The sequence below is a fragment of the Mugil cephalus genome, chromosome 18 (assembly GCF_022458985.1).
Source record: "Mugil cephalus isolate CIBA_MC_2020 chromosome 18, CIBA_Mcephalus_1.1, whole genome shotgun sequence".
Taxonomy (NCBI): domain Eukaryota; kingdom Metazoa; phylum Chordata; class Actinopteri; order Mugiliformes; family Mugilidae; genus Mugil; species Mugil cephalus.
Window position 1 is genome coordinate 15494507 of NC_061787.1, and position 18599 is coordinate 15513105.

Below are 18599 nucleotides of genomic sequence, written 5' to 3' on the forward strand. Positions count from 1 at the left end.
CTTTAAAAGGCAAAGTTCAGTAATTGGGAATGACAGACACACACAAAGCATCCATCACTCATGACCTTTCCGTTTCTCCCTCTCTTTCCCTCCTTGTGTCTCTCCATTCAGGACAAGGACAAGAAAAGCAGAAGAGGAACGGAAGAGCCTGTCTTCTAAACGAATGTATTTAATCTGTGTCTCAAAGCGGCATTGTGGTGCCATTAACCTGGAATCAGCTTGGAGCTGACATCAAATAAAAGCAGTGAACATTTTGTGAACGCGGGCAAAAAAACACAAATATGTGGAACCGTGACTTAAACGTCCATGCTTCCTATAGATGTCAGGTGTCAAACATAAGGCTCGTGGGCCAAAAGTGGACCGCCAGAGGGCCTAACCTGGCCCGTAGCCAGAAAATAGGAAAATAACTGATATTTCTAATTTGTCCACAAAATGCAAACATTATTTACTCGTCTTTCTTCGCACTAAAACAAAAGGAAAAAGTCTGGAGTTGTTGTTACCTAAAGGTCATCAAAATCAACCTTTTTGTGTGGACAGTTTAACATATTATTCGTAATTGCAACCATATATTTCTCACACACACACAAAAAAAAAAATGATACAGTGATCGAAAAAGAAATAGGCTGAAGTCCAAGGCCTATATTTGCCGATCCCATACAAATTGGGTTGTATGTGTCCCCCAGACTAAAACGAGATCGACACCCCTGCTATAGAGGTTCAAGGAAGCTACCTCTTTGTATTTTACGAATAAAAGAAAATAAGGAATGAGCATGATAAGTAGGTGCGCTTGAATTTAAAGAATAGGAGATTCACGAAAAGTTAACTTTTCCTTTGTATCCGTCACAAATTTACTTTCATGGCCACAGTCTTTATTACTCTCTCTTCTTCTGTCTGCCTTATTTTATTTCTTTTCATTCCTTCGTCTTTCAACTGTGGCGAAATGACCAGGTTGTGCACCAGAAACATGCCTTTTCCCTCCGTCCTGCCTTAGACACTCACACGCACACACTCGCGGACGCACACACTTCACATCTGGACTTGTGTTTAATTTTACGTCAAAGCCCGGACAGGAAGCACCTGTCTAGATGAAATCCTGCAAGCAAGAGAAACAGAGAAAGAGAGAGAGAGAGAGAAAAAAGGAAAGGAATAAGAAAAAAATACGCAGAGAAAAGAAAAACATTAATCCATCTGTTGTGGAAATGCATGTCACAGTCGTCACATTAAAAGCAACGTCAACAAACAGAGCGAAACTCAAATTGGTTTGGAAAAGGCAAGTCGTCCGAAATTAACACAAATTTCATCCCCTCTAAATGTTATCGTGTCTGTCTGCGTGCGGAGCTGAATGCAGGTCATTCTTTTTCTCCGAGGCTCAGGGGGCTGCTCACTAAAGATCTGCAATTACAGAGTAGTAAAACTTCCAGATGTGGGACTATTCTTCCCTTCACATTAGCAGATTAAAAGATCACTGTCTGGACAGAGTCACACACCTGCTACAAACAAGGTCCAGTGACATTCTCAACATCACATTTGACAGGTCAATTAGTGGAACAGGATGTTGTCTCAAACGAGGGTCACTGCTTGATGTTAATTCTATTTAATCGTACGCTCGGCAAAGAATACATATTCTATTATAACACAAACATCTGTCACCATTTTTGTGACTTTTTTTTTTTTTTTTGAAGCTGTCCAAAAGATAAATTCACGCATGTCTGAGAACGTGCTAAGGACCCGTCTCACTGGGATCCTCAGATGTTAATGCAACAAGATATTTGATGTAGCATGAGATTGAGGGGAAAAGGCTACACTTTAAAAGTTTACACTTGGACTAAGAGATGTGTCACTCCGCATCCGCTGCCGACTTTCCTCTTCAAAAGAATAAATTCGAAGGTGCATGAAGCAAAGAGGAAATAAGTGACATTTTCTCAATGATCCGAGGTCCAAACCACCCGAAAGGTGACATTTTAACTGTGAACATGTGTGACTCCTCGCTCGCATGTGTGTCATCAGTGGAGGACTTGGCAAAATTAAGTAAACAGCATGGGACTCAACCTCCGACTGCGCTGGCAGAGGAAGCGCTAATGCATACTTGTGTGTGTGTTGCAGAAGGGCTCACCGGAGAGTGAATATTACTTCAGACTGAACATTTCTGGAAACTCTATGACGAGAATGCCACCTAATCAACCAAAGGTAAAGTTAGGCTTAAATCTTTTAATAGTATAGAACATGTTTTTTGTCCTTAAAGGGTAAAATAACGTTTTAGCCGGGATTTATGTTTCAGCTCATGGTGGCAAATGTACCACTGATTTTCCTACACACTCCTTTGTTTCTGTTTGAACACTGATGGCAGATGCATGAGACACACAGTCAAAATACATACATATATATATATCTATATATATATCTATATATCTATATATATCTATATATCTATATATATCTATATATATATATCTATATATATATATCTATATATCTATATCTATCTATATATCTATATATATATCTATATCTATCTATATATCTATCTATATATCTATATATATACATATATATATATACTCAAAAAAGCCAGGGATTCACTGTTGGTCAATTTCTCGTCATTCTTAACACAAATAAGACTTTACCAAGGTGTACACTAGTTTTTAAGTAGTGAACTGCCAGGGCTCGATTGATCAAAACAAATGCTTAGGAAAGGGCATAGCAAGAACTACCTCCTCAGTTCACTGCAAACACACATACACAAAAAAAATAATGCTTTCACAAAGAAATATTTCGACTGATTTTAACGTTTTACAAGTAAAAACTTATTGAAAACTTACTGAAAACATTAAACAAGCTGCTGCCATTTAAAAGAATCTCACCACACTATTGTAGTTTTGATTTTGTGCGTCCGTGCCCGTACTGCGAAGGGCAAGGTACTCTTTTTTTATTATCTTAATTTTAAAGTCAGTTCAAAGAAATTTAATAATTGAATTGTTTGTGTTTTCTCCAAGAGCTTTGTGGGTAGTCTTCTGGACTTAATTAAATGCATAAAGACAACAAATGGGCTTTCTTCACTGATTCTCCAGTTGTGTCTTTTTTTTGTATTTTTTTTTTATACGAGTTTCTGAAGAAAGCTGACAAAGAAACCCCTCTCAAAGAAGCGAATGAAAACGTGCAGACTTGTGCAGTCAGTTTTTAGTCAATTACTTCCCTTTTAAAATGTTTCCTTGATGTTCAAGTCGTTAAAAAGTTGTTGCAGAGCAACTTCTATTTGAAGCAACTGTCGAATAATTATTACATTTCTAAGAAAGTTTTTGGTGAAACCTCTCTTATCTAAATAAATGAATCAGTTAGTTTGTTGAGTTTTACTGAATGTTTAAGGGTCGTATATCTTTGGGTTCCATCCTGGTATTGAAATAATATTTGATCTCTAACCCGATTAATGAAATGACTTGTTTCCTGTTAGAGCTCAGTGACGCCGAGAATTACTGAGAGTTAAAATGACATTCTCCGCATGTCTTTCACGTAGTTTCTGAGACAAAACCCGATGTCTGTGCAGCGACGTCAGAACACATCTCTTAATTGACTCGGTCAGAACTCGCCGCTGCGCTGCAGGTAATGTCCCGGCAAGTGAAGACGCCAGCTGTGGGCCACATATAACCCTGTTCCACTTCAATGTGCAGCCCTAGACTACAAGGTGTGCCAAAGCGTGTTAAGCTCAACGCTCGCACTCCAGGTGACATCAGGCAGCTGCTACTTTGGGTTAAAAGACCTCGGAGGTTGTAAAGGCTGATGCTGCACGCGTTCACCCGTCCGCAATCTTCTTCTGTGTTTCGTCGTATTCTTGAAACGAGGCATTGTCGGTAAATCATCCTTCCCGCGTGTTAGCGCAACTAAGAACAAACAAAGAAATATATGAAGTGGTACAAATTACTTGTGGTATTAACAAATGCGCTGTGTATTTCTTGCACTGTGGTCGACGGCGTTAAAAGTTTGGCTGCGAGCCAATGAGCCACTAATCGACTAATTCATTAGTGCATATTGGCAGCAGATAGATTTACTGAAAGTATGAGTGATGGGAGTGAAGAAATGTCATCAGCAATCACAGAGTGCTATCAGCGGGAGAAAGACGCAAGTTTTCATTAGGGAAAATGAAACTATTAAGTCTGTCGGCGTTGTCTTACACTCATTGCATAAACTATAAATCAATAATTTGTCACATGGGTTTGACTGAGTCAACTAATGAAAAGAAAACCAGCCTATTTTGACCACTGAGGCAACTGGAAGCAGAATCCACACGAGTCAGTTAGATATTTTGGTTTCATTTGAGAAAGACAATTTTGCAGCCGAGTTCATGGTGTGCATCCAATAACCTCGTTCGCCTACTTTGACATCGTCTATTTCACAGGATGACTTTCAGCGCTCTCCAAGGACAAGCGCGAACTTGTTGCAGCCGTCTGTTGCTGGCACGTGTCGGCGGAGACGGCGTTAGCGCGGTGGGGATATTAAAAGTGAGGGCGCTTTTGTTTTCTTCAGTTGATAAAAACCGAGTCTGACTAAAGCTGGGTATGACGCTGAGGTCTGCGTGTAGAAAGATGAGCAACATTCAAGTTCCCAGGTCGGTTTTGGTGGTTTGGTGCCTGTTAAAATGCCTTTTGGATCATGCTGCAAAAGGAAAAATACAGCACAAAGCTATAAACTAGACACATTTTACATGTCATTTATTTATTTAATCTCTGCTTTTCTATTACAGTATTTGCCTTCATGGTTGCCCCGGCTTCATTTAAATACATCCTAGGAATTCACGTGTTTTTCACTGTTACGCTGAATGTAGAAATAGGTGTTTAGAAAATGGCTACACAAACAGTTCAGAGAGAATTGCAACAAACAGGCCGTGATGGCCATTGCCGTTTTTCCCTTTTCTTCCTTCCCTCCTCCCTCTTTCCTTCCTTCCTTTCGTCTCCTTCAAGGTCAATCGTCAGAGTGAAGCTGCGTGTCACCGCTGCTTTGTCTATTCAGATAAAATTGCTGCATTCATCGTATGTCAGATAAACCTCAAAAAGGGAGTGAGGAGGGTATAGTCGGAGCGAGCGGGAAGGATGGAAGAATAGAACAGAGAGGGGGAGAGAAAGAGAGAGAGGGGGGGAAGAAAAAAAAAACAAAACCTCTATCGTGGCATCCTCCAGCCTGGCCTGTTTTTATCGGTCCATGACAAATTCAAGCGTTCACTCTCTCCTCTCCTCTCTCCTCCACGTTTTCTCTTCACCTTATCTACTGTCTCAGCACTGCATCACTTGCCATTTTAGAATAATGTCCTCCCATGTCTATAATGACATTGCCTTTGTGCCTCAGATTACCTTGGGATTTTCAGCCCCCCCCCACCACCACCTTTCCCCAACCAACACCACCACCACCACCACCACCCCTTCAACTCAACACACATGAATGCTGGAATAAAGATAGACCAGCACATACCTAGATTTAAAAAAAAAAAAAAAAAAAAAAAAAATCTGACTCTTCAAAGAGACTCGCTGAATCAAGGTACATCATTAACCAGAATATTGTTTGGTAAAACAGACAATATAATATGTAAAATACTATGATAATAACAATATAAATATAATATGTTGTTGTTAGAGTTTGATTGTGCAGTAAAAGCATCCGGTTCATAAAAAATGCCACTACTCCTCGACGTGTTTACATCAAGAATGAATCCAAGTTCAAAGCCCACAACCTAAATCTCTTAATCAGCTTCTGTAACAAAAGGTTACATCACCAATATCTGCCACTCATATTCCACAGTGGAAGACCTTCCTTCCCATTTTCTCGGCCAAAGAAATCATTTTCCTTCAGGTATCATTAGACATGAAGAAAAGTCTCCGGCATGTATTATTTCTGTCGTCTGATGAGCTCCTTAAACTGTGACAGGTCCTTCTCTCCCCTGCCTGGCCATGTCTCTTAATGAGATGGTAATCAGCCAGTCATCAGCAAAGGGAGCATGGAGGACACATAATGAGAACATTAGGCTGCATACTGAAAGGACCCCCTGCCGGGTGGAGGATCAATGGTGTGGCCTGATGAAAGGTGGATGATGCAGCTGATGGTTGAGAGAGAAGAGAGAGAGAGAGATGGAGAGCTGTGGTGTTGATTGTTCAACACATTATCTACTGTACCCAACCCTTTGACTCACAGAGAAGTGACACAAATATAAATCAGTATTAGGATTATCTTTGGTTTTCTTGTTTGTTTGTTTTTTTGCTATAACAGCAATCACTAATACAGGCACAAGACGTTTTACTTCAGGGACGCCTCTGTGGTCAGTCCTGCCCTAATTTACACAAATGCATTAGCTTGTGGTGGTAGCTGCATTTAATTGCCGCAAACTTATGTTTGATTGAGAGTAAAGAGTTTGTGGTTGTTTTCTGGGTTCGGTCAAAAGCCTTGAATGTAAAAAAAGAGTTGACTGACGAGTGACATACGCATTAGTTAGTATTCATACAAACTGTGTAACAGTGATAGTTGTGATGCAGTAAAGAAGTTGTGGTAATAGTTGAGGCAGGAAAGGCAGAGGATTTGTAAAACTGAACCAGTGTTTTAAAAGAAACTTACGCTGTTTGGGTTTGTTTCACGTTGCAGTTGTGTGAGCAAACTAAAGACGTACGTGAATTAAACAGACACACAAAATATGTACATGCACGGTAGTTTGCATTGGGTCACTTGCTTACAGTTATATTACAGTTATCGTAAGGATTTCATGCTAAAGAATAATGGGAAACCCATGCTCAAAGATGGTTAAATATTTAGACTGGCAGTAAATGAGGGCTTTACTCAAAGAAGAAAAAAAAAAGCAATCAAATAATTGCACACGTTTTATGGGATAATAGCTGCAACAAACAACCAAAGGTTATCGCAGACAATAAAATAAATCCCTCAACTGGTTTAACACCTTCATGAATAATACACACAAATATATCTGGCCTGATTAGATACATCCAGTGTAATAGAGTAGAATGGTTAAAAGAGTGGTTACGTCATATTCAGATGTTGGAACAATCCAGTCATATGTGGAGCAAAAGAGAATTGCCAACCCCCGCTACGCTGTACGTCGTAAAAGCTGCTGTGACAATTCAGATGTGGAGGATGAACTCTTCCACCCAAACTTCCCTTTCCCATATAAACCATTTGGTAACCCTTTATGGATTCCACATATGTATATCCCTTATTTATGTCCACTCTGTCTTCTATCATCACTATGAAACGCAGTCTCCCGTTTGAATCCGGCCATAAAACCCACTGGAGTCACGTTAATTGTCAGACACAGACACAGTGCTGATCATAAATGCTGTACTACATACTGCTGCTTTAAATCACAGACAAATCTACCCCCTGCCCCCTGCTCTCTGGTGCCTTCCACAGTGATTTGGTCTCAATTTGTAATAAAAAAAGACCAGCAGAAAAAAGCGCTGCCAGTGACTGTCATAGGCTTCGCTTTTGTGTTTTGCATTTTTTTTTTCCAACTTTTTCTCTCGTTGCAGTGACTGATTTTTAATCTAATAAACATTGCATGAGCCCACTGACCAGAACAAAGGGGTAAAAAAAAACATATTTCTGAACATCTGAACATCTATCAGATCGCTCTTGTTAAAAAGGATCGGGGGTGCGAGGGAGGGGGGGTTGCAGGGTGTTCCTTAATAGGAATGGGGTAGGATATAAGGTTTCGTGCCAAGATCGTAAAATTACTGAAGAATAAAAGCCATTCATTTCACATGACATCACCACCTTTTGAGGATGTGAGCTTCAGCGGCTTCAAAAAACAGGGACAAAATGTTTCCTTCACTGACTTCAACACCACTGTTGTTTGACAGGACATACAATATGGGAGAACAAAGGAGGATATATATATATATATATACATACACATATATATGTGTGTGTGTTCATTCTAGTGTAATCCGACAGTAAAAGACTCTACTCAAGGCTTAGATTTGAATGGATTTCAGTCTTGTAAGATGTGTGGACAATAAATGTTAACACAGGCCTTGCAGTGACTTTATTGCTGAAATCACAAAGCAACAACTTACACAACAGTGATGATAAATGGCTGCTCATCACCCAGCAAACTTGCCTCGGCGCGGAGCAGTACGTTTCCAGTTATATTCTTGCACTTAAGACATTCCCTCTTATGCATGCTATTAGCGCTGCCCGCTAATTTACACTTAAGCGCTAGTTTCCAGGAGGATCGCAACCATTATGTTTATTCACATGGCTGTCAATCACTCGCCACGGGACCAAGTCAAATCAGTCCCGTACGCTTGACACAAATGATATAGCACTGGAGCATGCTCCAGGGGTACTAATGGTTGGTCTGAGTAGTTCTCAGCCACAATGTCACAGAAAACACATAATTTTCAACCTGCTCCACAGCAAATCCATGCCACACACAAAGAGATATACATTCTCTAATGGTAAATGCATCGGCGTACAGAGGTGGACTAGCTGCCTATGATGCATATCTCCCATCAACAGTGATTCTCCACATGTGGGAGAGAGGAGGAGGAGGAGGAGGTATGTGTTTAGTGACTATTAAACATAAATCATCGGCGTACTCGACAACATATGCACCACGTGAACTCGGAACGAATTATTCCTCCTTGCACCTGCAAAGTGCGGAGCGGCGGAGAAGAGAGGGGCCTTTAATAATTGGCAACGCAGATGAAAGAGCTCATATCCACGTATTTGTTCATCTACATAAAACAAAACATGGATGCTACATTCAAAACAGACTCAGACATTATTAACAAAAGTATAAAAGAATAATTTCATTTTTCTCCCTTTCCAGGAGAAATGTGACACATCATCTGAAGCGGTATTGCGTTGCCCGGGGTGAGGGCCCTGCACAGTAGATGGACCGCTGTAATTTCTCATCTATCAAATTATGGTTTATTGTTCGGCACAGTAACCCCAGGCTGCACACAACCCCGTGCACTGACAGTTATGAAACATTATATTTCCACTGTCATTGTCCAGGCCCAAGACAAAGCTTAAGAAAGAAAAAGAGAAAGAAAACAGAAAGGAATAAAAACTCCAAAGTAATATTAACAGGCATCATGTCAACATCTATCTTAAAAACAGCTTTGATCATGGCCGTTCAACCCGCTGTTGCCATTTCTGGGGTTTGTTAACGACATTAGGTTACTCAAATTGCCATTAGCCACTACTGTATAAGCTTGTTTATTATTGCCATGGTAATGATTATTCCACCAAATGAAATTTGTCGGCAGGAAATTGTGTTTAATGCTGGTCTAATGAGTCTGCTGTAAATTAGCTGGCATGCCAGCGTGGATGACTAAAAGGCCTTTAAGTAACCTTTGGTCTCTGTTGAGGGTAATTTGATAGTGCCACTGATGATTCACTTAGCGAGCCTAAAAGCTATAGGCTTGCATCTCAAGGAGGACATGTGAAACTAGTATCGCTCTTAAACCTGAAGTGAATGTGAAAATAATCAAATCGACTTGCCACTGGATGACTTTAAGACGGCGAACGTGAACTCCTGACTGGAGTCAAAACAATTTGGCGTTTTTTTTTTTTGTCGCCAAGGTCAAGGTTCAGCTCGCAGCCGAGCTGGTGTTGACCTGAAAGAGACAACATCTACTGTGCGTGGTGACGGTCCATCATACAGTGTTTCAGACGAGCGTGCTTTGGCAAATTTCTAACTAATTACTTCTTATTATTTCACATGTTTTCCAACGGCTTCATTAAATTGTCTGCACAAGCTGAACTATAAAAAGCATCATCAAGGAGAGTGAGTTGACAAGTAAAGTTATACTGATAAACACAAAGAGCATCTGAGGGTGATCTTCAGAATCTTTTTAACAATGGAGTAATACACTTTATTATCACAATGACAACAAATAGAAAATAACTAATTAAACAATAAACATGTCAAAACAAGGTACAAAATATTTAAAAAAGTAAAAAATATATGCATATATGTTATTTAGAAAAGCATACAACATAAATTAAATTGTGTCAAATATATATAAACACTGCTGCACATACAAGCGTAACGAAAACTTTTTGCACGTCAGCACACAGACTGTGCTAAGTTGCGATCAGGGCTTGAATAGTGTCTGAAAGCCCAAGGTCCAACCACAGAACACTGTACCACAATAAGATATCACAGACGAGAGAGCGAAATCCTCTTTTGTTCACAGAAATCAGTTTATCAAAAGGCTCTGTGCAAGCATGTGCGCTTTGGCGTTTTCATGCATATGCACCACCAGGCACGCGCCATGTGTACGTCCCTGGCTTCGTGCCAGGTCTCCACTGAAGCCCGAGCGTCCTCGTGCATCTGCGTAGCCACAAGAGGCGCGAGTGTGTACGTGAACGACTGCGCGCGCACACACATCACTGGCACCCCTGCAGGTCTGTGGAAGCACACGTGGGTATTTCCTGTCGAAGTTGCCGTGCTCCGTCACAGGCTACGGCGGCCACGCCCCCTGGCATATTCCCCTGAGATCTGATAAGGGGTGTGTGTCTGTGTGCGGGGTGGCTCTCTCCGCGCGCCGTGTCTTGTGTTTTAATGGTATGACATTTCTCCTTAATGCAGGTGGCCCCTCAATCTGAATATCCTTCCTCCTTCAGACGCTCATCTGTGTTTAGTGCCACCCCCTGCCGCGCCCCCTGCCTAACCCCCCGTTTCCCCGCGCCTCCCACCGCACGGCGCCCACCCATGTCGCCCCACCTCCCGCGGCAACACGTGCCCCCTCTTAGTGCCAACATGCCCGAGTCCCCCCCCCTCCCCCCACTTTTTTCCCCTCATCTCCCCTCCTTTACAAAACCCCCCTCCCCTGCTCCGTTTTTCCCACGCCCGCCTCTTTCTGTCATCACGCAGTAGGAGTGGTATCACCGCACGTGCCCCTTTTTAGTGCCAACAAGCTCCCCCGTGGCCCTCCACCTCCCCCCCACCATCCCGTCTTCCTTCCTTCTTTCACCCCCCCATCGTGTTGTACCCCCCGCTCGGCTCCCGCCTCCCGCCCCCTCTTTCTCACACTGTTCCATCTCATTTCTATGTAAGTGGGGATACCAGGCTGTTTTGCATAACGCTGTTTAGTCCTTTGTGGCAGGCGGGGCGGCATGCGAATATGCAAAACGGTGAGAGGAAGGCATTTTGTAGTGTGATGAGGAAGGGGAGAGGGCGGCATTGCGAATGATGCCGCCGTGTGTGCATATTCTTGTGTGTATATATGTGTTTTCCAACAGAGTCTTTGGTTCGTCAGAGCGGTGGTTGGTACGGGAGCGAGTGCCAACAGAACCAAAGCCTAGTTGAGCAACGTGGCGAAGGAATACCACCCCAAGCAGCCATAAATCCTACATGGAGGAATACTCTAATCTTCTCTGGCCTTTATTCCATTTAAGGGACAATGCGAAGAAAGGTTGTCTTTTTTTTTTCTTTTTTTTTCAACTTGCATCATTACTGCGTTACTGTAAATCCACATGACGCAGAATCTGCAAATATCACCGGCAAATTAAGAAGAAAGGGACGGGGAAGTTCTTTTCGCTTACCCCTCCTCTTCAGCCATATCCTTCTCTCTCCTACTTATCTGTGGCAGAGAGCCAATGGTTCATTATAATTGGCCGTTGTCATCATGCAGATGACACACAGTCAGCGCTCTGAATATCATTAGCGCCTTTGCATACCTCCGCTCTTTTTTCTCTTTTTTCCTGTCCTTTCTTCTTGTTCCTTCATTCCGAGGCTCGTTTCGCGATTCGATATTCCAAAAGGTAATTATCATCCACGAAGCAGCCTATCAATATGCACAGATAGGCATAATAGGGAATAAAGGTGCATGTCTTATAGTCGTTTTCTGTTTCGCTATTTCCAGCGCAAATGCAGACGAATCTTCCACGGTGTGAGGCAGAATAAGGGGGTATTTGTGTGATTATATTTAACTCTCCTTTGCAGTGGACTCCAATGCATATCTCTGTGGTTACAGAGTGTTCTTTGCTCTCCTCCTCCTCCTCCCCCTCCTCTCTCTCTCGTTTGCATATATCAGCCTCTCCTTGGGTAGAATAATAACTCTTAATTCCTCTCTGCAGCTCTTGCCTTCTGATCCATGACAAAAAGAAAAGAGCCAGCCGGTTCATTTGCATATTCCCCATGATGATGAGGTGTGTGTTGCAGGCTGCCTAATTACCAAGTCCTCCAGTCACTCTCTCTCCTCCTGCAGCTTTCGCTTTTAACCCTTGTTCGCCCATTCGCCATCTCTTCGTCGCAACAGAAAACCATTGTCGCGCTCAGCATTAATTCATCTGGAGAGGCACGCAGAAACAATGGAGGAGAAAAAAAACAAAAACAGGCGCATATTGCAGTGACGAGCGCTTCGTTCGTTCACCTTCGTTTATTCCACTGTCTGTGTTTATTGGCTAATTTGCGGCTCCTCTCGCTCGCGGCGACTCTCCTTAAGCTATCCTCTTTGTCTTTGCCTTTGAAATTTACAAAATCTTACAAGAAATCAATACTTAATTGATTATTCACTTTCCTGCAGCCTCAAACGACCGGTGAGTGCACGTGCGTATTAAATCCGGCGTGTGTCTGTGTGTACGTGTGAGTGAGTCTCTGGTAGATCCCATTGTATTCCCAGTTCTTTCGAGGCAGCAGGCAGACGAGGTGGCAGGGAGCTCTGAGAGAAACACTCTGCAGCATCTACCTGCGTGTCTATGTGTGCGCGTGTGTGTGTGTGTGTACGTGTGTGCAAGTGTGTGGGCATCTGAGACGTACCAGGGTCCCGTCAATAGCACCAAAGCCAGGGAAGTTCCAGGGTTTGAAGAGGCTGTACTTCTAAGCCTCATTGCTCAAACAGCACCAGCCATCCAGTGGAAGGAGAAGTATGGAAATCATCATCAACAACAACAACAACAACAACAACCCACGACCAGCCCGTGGGCACAGGAAGCACAGCAGGCTCCAAGCAGGATGTGGAAGGGAGTATATCCTAATTTTCAAGCCTTTCTTTTTTTTTTTTCTTTTTTTTTTTTTTTGGTTTTACTCGCCGCGCTTCTTTGTCTTCTGTCCTGACTCCGAGAGGAGAGCAGGGCAAGATGCCACCTGGACCCTTTAGAGAACTGGCAAAGTGGGCGCGGAAATAGGGGCGTGAAGAGAGGGGCGTGAGGAGGAGGAGGTGGAGGAGGAGAGAGAGGGGTAAAGGGCGCCTGGCGTCTGCCTCTGATATGCCATAAGAATGGCAGGCACGTAATGATGGCAAATGTAGAGCAGATTGGCTTGGAGGAGGAGGAGAGACAGGGAAAGGGGGAGAGGAGACAGACGGCGAAGGCTGGCCTGGTGCCAACAACACCAAGACATGACTCCACAGAGAAACCTCCCCCTGCAATCTGCTCTGACACTTGTTGCTGCCTGCGTGTTTATGTGTTGGGATCACATGTGAGGCGGACGCACTATTCCCCAACTGGACCACAGCAATTTATTTTAATTTTTTTTTATTTTTTTTTATTGCCATATCAGCTTCATTGGGGCCAGTGAACCTCTCTTTCATCAGTGCAGGAATGGTGATAATAATGTGTCAATATCGCCGTATGCATGGGGTGAGATATTCAAGTATGTATGAGAGCCTAAAGCGAAATGAGGGGAAAGACAGAGGTCTGGCCTCCAATCTGACCTCCATTTATGCAACATGGCAAAGGTCAAATATTGACTGTCCTCGCATATATATAAATATATATATTATGGCCATCAAAAATAGATTCCAACCAATCTTAATCTTTTTTTTTGCGTAATGACATTTCAGTTTCAGTGGAAAATGATTGTGATTTTTTTCTATTTTTGCGTCTCGCAGCGTTCGGAAATACAAACTGCTGGCTCTTGTTGGTTTATGACAAGGAAACGGATGGCAGCTGAATAGAGTATTATGATGTTCATATTGAAATGTGCTGAGCAAACATCTTCCAGCACCAGCAGGCGTGCTGTGTGTGCGTGAGAAAGAGAGAGAGAGGTAGGGAGGGAGAGAAATTCACTCACTGTGGTGTTGTTTTTGAGAGGGGGGGTAAAGCACATACTATATTCTTGTCTGCGTGAATATGTTCCAACAAAGTACGAGGTCTCCATGGCAAAAACAAAAGCATGCATCGTGTGAAACATGGCATGGGGGCATGCTGAATAACATGCTAGCAGGCTACACAGACCATAGAGAAATAAAGGGGCTCAGACAGACTGTAGTACATCTAAGGTGTCTTGAAATGACCACAAGATTAAAAAGGGGGGTTAATTTTGTGTTTCACTTGTTTTGCATGTTTGTCAACAGGGTAGGATATAGGAGGAGAGAGGGAAAAGCCCTGTGGTCTGCAGATAAAGAGAAATGTTATTATACACTGTGTGGGTTCCTATGTCTGTGTTTGGGTTGACTGGACGAAGAAGGAGGAGGGGGTTACCCAAATCAAACACCCCATTTGAATAAGAACAATCAGCGCCCCAAAATTGAGCGGAGGCGCAGAGAGAGAGAGAGAGAGAGAGGGAGAGGGAGAGGGAAACAGGGAGGCGATTTGACTTGCGAATAAGGCGATGCATATCTGCATGCTAATTACGTGACAAGAAGGGGGGAAAGGGAGGAAAGCGCCCCCAAAGCGCCAGACAGAGAGAGGGCGAGGGAGGAAAGACACAGCAGACACAAGAGGGGAAACAAGGGGGACGAGCGACCCAACAAACGGACAAACAAACGAAGGAATCAAAGGGAGCTAAAGACGAGATGGGTAAATAATTCCCCCCATCAGGCTTCGTTCTGCGGCATTTGATTTTCTTTGGAAACAAATCGACACGCACGGCGAAGGAAGAAAAGGAGCAAAAAGCACAGGACGAGGGGTAGGGATTGGAGCGAGAGGGGGGGGTGGGGGCGGGGGGGCATCCGAAAATTAAAATTATTGATCGATCTTTGGATGCTGGGGGTTGTGGTAGCAGAGGGCATTTTGAGGATGTAATTAGAGCGGACTGGGACCAAGGCTGGAATGATAATAGATGACATTGGAATTCACCATGGCGATTGGCCATTAATCTCCATTAACGGCCACCAGGATATTAAAAATTCTAATTGGAGGGACAAAAATGATATGGATGGTGTGTGAACGCGTGGTGGGATGTTGATCTTGGGCGTTTTTTTTTTTTTTTTTTTTTTTTTCCGCGATAATTACCGACATGTGGGAATTGCGTCGTCAGGTATAGTACATCAGCTGTATTAGCTCGGCGAGGATTATAAACTGTTGACCATGCAGTATTGAGTTTAATGTTTCACATTATTTTTTTTATTTATTTATTTTTTTTTTTTACAGAATGACATCAACTCTCAGTTGTGGGGATTTTGAACAAACATGTATGGTATTAATTTATACTGTATGTATTTGTTGTTTGTGTGATGACGTAGTATTGTTTAACTGTTACATTTATTAATGACATTGTTGTGTAATCATTGAGTGAAAAATGACATTTTCCTGTATGAAAACACAATAAAACTATTATATTCTTCGTAATCTTTCGTGTGTGTAAACTGATGGCCGTTCAGTGACGCCGTGCAGAAAAAGAAAAGCCCTGCATGAGGGAGTCCTCAGCCCCCGCGGGTGCTATGATGTCATCAGAAGTGGCCTTGGATCTGCCGTTCCCACGAAGTTGCAGCGGCTCAGATTACAGAACACGGGTGACAGGCCAATACTGTGTTTATCAATATCTCCACCACCTTGCATGACTGTGCCGTGACACAGTCAATAGATTATGAAATCTCACTGTGTCAGCTATTCAATATTACAAATTGCTTGTGTGTAGCGAGCGTGCGTGCATGTGTCCACGTTTGTGTACGTGTACGCCCATGACGTAAATATTCAAGAGGTTAATGCATATGTTCCTGTAATGTCTCTATGTATTCACTCTGCATGATTAGGAACTGTCCTTGAATTAATAAGATGAAACTGCAACCCCCAACTCTGCACCAGTTACACACAAACGTACACACACACACCAACAGCACTTGAAGATATTACATGCAGACAAACAATGACAAAGATTCTCTTAGGATTGAAATGAAAAGATACCTACAGTCACTTAAGAGTAACACTGAAAAACATTTCACCTCTACTTCTAATTCATCGTTTATTAGCGCAAAAGGAGAGTGTCACCGCTCGGAGCTGGTGTGTGTGGCGAGGGCGAGTGCGGATGAGATGGCCGGTGTGATGTCATTACGTTAATGGTCTTTCACTCGGCTACTCATTAAACGAGGATATTAAAGCAGCAGGCTGCTTTTATATGCATGGAGAGGTGATACGAGGGGTCACAGTTGCCTCGAGTCATCACTCATGCACAATGGGAGGACGCGCGCAAACATACAGGGACACAATCACACATACAAATGAGCAAAACACGTAGGTCTCTCAGCTCCTGTCGGGAGAAATATGTATTTGTTGCCCCCTCTTTTTCTGTAAAACGCACACAAACACCAGGAGCGCACCCACTTACGCATTGTGAGAGTTGCTTTTTTATGCATGTGCACCCTCTCTCAAATGAGATTGTGCCTGATATTTATGAGCTTGGCTTGACATGCATATTATTATTATTATTACCGTTATTATGCATTTCAGGGGGGGAGGGATGTAACATTCGACCTGGCGGAGGCACGGGCTATCACCGCTGCAATCATCGGATTGGTCTGATTTATGATTTATGCAGAGCGCGCGGCGCCTGAGGTAACGCCCCCGGAGGAGCCGGGATGTAAAAATTTGTTTTAGCCAATTGATTAATCAAGACTTGTCATATGTGTGAGTACTTCAAATGTATATGTGTTTAGATGGCAAAGGCGACTGGGTGTTCATCATGTGTCCGCATTAGTCTGGGTGTGCAGGTGTCCGTCTGTTGCAAAACTGATTTGGTGATGCAACCTTGCAGCAAGGAGGGATTGGTAGTTTAAATAAAAAGGGGGTGGAGAGGGAGGTGGATGGTAAGATGAAAGTAGAGCTGAAATGAAACACTCTAAGCTTTAGTTTGGATATATTTTGCTTTAAATGCCTCTGAATCTTATTTGAACAAAACTCAATTAAGATCTTCACTAACAATTAAATTAATCTAAACATCATCCACCAGGAATAATGAATGAAGCATACTTTGCAGCCTTCTTTTTACATTTTTTAAGATTTTTCAACTGCTTGTGTCTTATTTTTAGATTTTGAACTATAACTAGAACACTATGAACACATAACTGAATTCCCCTGACTTGAAGCCTTGCAGAACAGCTTTTGGTGTGTGTGTTAAACCCTACAAGCTCAGCCCATGCTGCAGGTTACATGTGGTAGTGAGCAGGGTCTCGGATCCCTGCATAGTTAGCAGGATTTAAAAGATCCTGGAGAGTAAATTCTGCCTGGGAGACACAACTGAGGGCAAATACCTCTTGCACACCGGTCACAGGATGTGACCACAGCAGACAGCTTAACATGTTTAGTGAAAACACACCCGCTACGTGTTTTCCTAATGTTAGACGAACTGAGACAGGTGGGGCGTAATGATGCACGCAACGTCTTAATTAATGTTTCTACCAACGCAGTATGTGTAATATTGTAGACATGCCTGACTTAGCAGTGCTCTTAAATGGAAAAAAATGAGGTTTCAGTTGGAGAACTATGGCATGTAATTCAGCTGGATTCAAGGTCAGTTCAAACTCAGCAGAACAAAATACATATTTCTGTTCTTTCCGTCTAATCTGGAATATTCCTTTGAGAACTCGAAAATGAAGCGCTTTGAAAACACAATTATACAGTTTGGAAAATTCAATTTTCAAGAAGAATTGTGCGCCTCTGAAAATGTAAAATGAACGCTACCGCATAAAAAGCCTTAAGCATTAAAGAGTGTTAAAATGGTGTCATATTGTCTGGCGACAGGGACATGTTTTACAAGTAAAAATGCCACATTAATACGTTGAATTTAAAGATATTCTGAGGTGGAACTTATGTTTTGTAGTAAGTCCGAGTTTTATGCAGAGAATTAAAAAATAAATGAAAGAAGTCTGGCATGATAAAGCAACTCTTTCCATTTGCTGTCGGCGAAAAAATCTTTTTCAATTAATTCTGTGAGCAGTAATCACAGAGTACCCGTGAAGCTGGCAGGAGACGATCTGTCTAGTGAAAGTTGTTTCTTACCTTGATGGTGTGACGGAAGTTTCAAAACAATCCCAGTGAGCAGCTCATCTAAGCAGCACCCTGAAACATTTAAAACTGATCAGTAAATCGATAAAGAATAAAAACATATCCAAATCCTTTTTATTAAAAAACAAACAACAAAAAAAAAAACGGCCTCTTGATATTACAATACAACAATGCTCAATCCATCTCTCCCAGTAAAAAGCAGGAGAGTTTATTATTGGCTGTTATTAATATCTTTGATGACAATTTCTGGCTAGAGTTTGATTTAACATCTTATTTGTTTGCTTTTAGAGCCACAAAATCTACAAAAGAACAAAGTTTGAACCTTCAAACCGTCGTTATAAAATCACAATGGGCTTTGGAGATTACCACTTATTATTGTTTCGAATGTTTTGCCACTTTCTGCACACGACATGTATGAAACAATGAAAGGC

General features: G+C 42.3%; 1 protein-coding gene across 1 annotated transcript in view; it reads right to left on the reverse strand.

Moving 5' to 3' along the window:
- zfhx4 (zinc finger homeobox 4) overlaps positions 1–18222 on the reverse strand; it is a 152533-nt gene extending 134311 nt beyond the window's left edge. Inside the window, exon 1 of the mRNA XM_047568338.1 lies at positions 18163–18222. The gene's annotated coding sequence lies outside the window, so the exon portion shown is untranslated. The remainder of the gene's footprint in view (positions 1–18162) is intronic.
- Positions 18223–18599: the final 377 nt, after the last annotated feature.